This window comes from Octopus bimaculoides, chromosome 21 (genome assembly GCF_001194135.2).
Source record: "Octopus bimaculoides isolate UCB-OBI-ISO-001 chromosome 21, ASM119413v2, whole genome shotgun sequence".
NCBI lineage: Eukaryota > Metazoa > Mollusca > Cephalopoda > Octopoda > Octopodidae > Octopus > Octopus bimaculoides.
In genome coordinates this window covers 16,713,427-16,715,023 of record NC_069001.1, presented here as the reverse complement: position 1 = coordinate 16,715,023, position 1,597 = coordinate 16,713,427, and the positions used below count along the sequence as shown (strand labels likewise).

General features: G+C 37.0%; 1 protein-coding gene across 1 annotated transcript in view; it reads right to left on the bottom strand.

Annotated features, from left to right (window-relative positions):
• The window catches only part of LOC106880842 (uncharacterized), a 126,478-nt gene that overhangs the window by 123,758 nt on the left and 1,123 nt on the right, over nucleotides 1-1,597 (bottom strand). The gene's annotated exons all lie outside the window — the stretch shown is intronic.

The window sequence follows — 1,597 nt, the reverse complement described above, 5'->3', positions numbered from 1 at the left end:
TACATATATGTACATAAATATACATATATGTACATATATATGTACATATATACATATATGTACATAAATATACATATATGTACATATATATATATGTAAATATATATATACACACACATATATATATGTACGTATGTATACACATATATATTCGTCTGTGTCTGTGTTTGTCCACTAGCATCGCTTGACAACCGATACTGGTGCGTCTACGTCCCCGTAACTTAGCGGTTTGGTGAAAGACAACGATAGAATAAGTACCACACTTTAAAAAAATAAGTACCATGTTGCCCCTATATGGCTACAGTCTAATCGCTGAAACAAGTGGAAGAGACAGACAAACAGACAGACAGACAGACAGATAGATAGATAGATAGATAGATAGATAGATAGATAGATAGATAGATAGATAGATAGATTGTGTGCAGTGCGTCAGAGAACCCTACTGAACATATCGTAGTCTCCGTTCCAGTGCTCTATTCTCTAAGTTCAAAAGCCGCCGTCTTATATCTGCCTTTTATCCTTTCGTGGGGCACAAATACTATAATCCCAGTTATGTAATCCAAGACTTCTGTTCTCTTTTTCTCTCTTTCCCAGTTTGTCTTTGGAACAAATCGTCTCTATTCATATCTTGGCAGGGATGGATTAAGTCGAGCATCAAAAATGACCATCAGACGCCAAATATAACGGTGTTACATCTACGCCACCCCTCCATCAAGAACTAAGACACCCCGCCACGCGCACACACACACATAGACTCCTATATGTGTGCGCGTGTGTGTGCGTGTGTGTGTGTGAGTGTTTGTATGTGTATGTGTGTTTGTGTGCGCGCCCGTGTATTGTGTGAGTATGTATGTTCGTTTTTATGATGTATGTATGTATGTATGTATGCATGTATATATATATATATACATATATATGTGTGTGTGTGTGTGTGTGTGTGTGTGTGTGTATGCGTGTGTGTGTGTGTGTATGCGTGTGTGTGTGTGTGTGTGTTTGTGTGGGCGCCTGTGTGTTGTGCGAGTATGTATGTTCGTTTGCATGATGCATGTATGTATTGTATGTATGTACATATGTATGCATGTACATATATACATACAAATATATATGTGTGTGTGTGTGTGTGTGTGTGTGTGTGTGCGGGGAGTGGGGCGGTGCTTGTGTACTGAAAAGTTCCTAGCTTTAACAGTGTTACAAAAGGGCTGAGAAAAACTGCAACACTGCTGCAATAATTGTGTGAATCTGAGAAGGGAATATGTTGAATAAAATCGTAATTAACTGATTCTTCTGTAATTTTCTTTTACCCAAAGCTAGGAGCTCTTCAGCATCCTTTTGTATGTATGTATGTATGTATGTATGCGTGTATGTGTATATACATATACGTCCGTGTGAGTTTATTTATATTTACCTAAACAAATACTCCACAAGATGCATGTATTTACAATCAGATAGATAGATAGATAGATATGCAGATAGATAGATAGATAGACAGACAGACAGACAGACAGACAGACAGACAGATAGATAGATAGATAGATAGATAGATAGATAGATAGATAGATAGATAGATAGATATACGTACATGCATATATATATATAT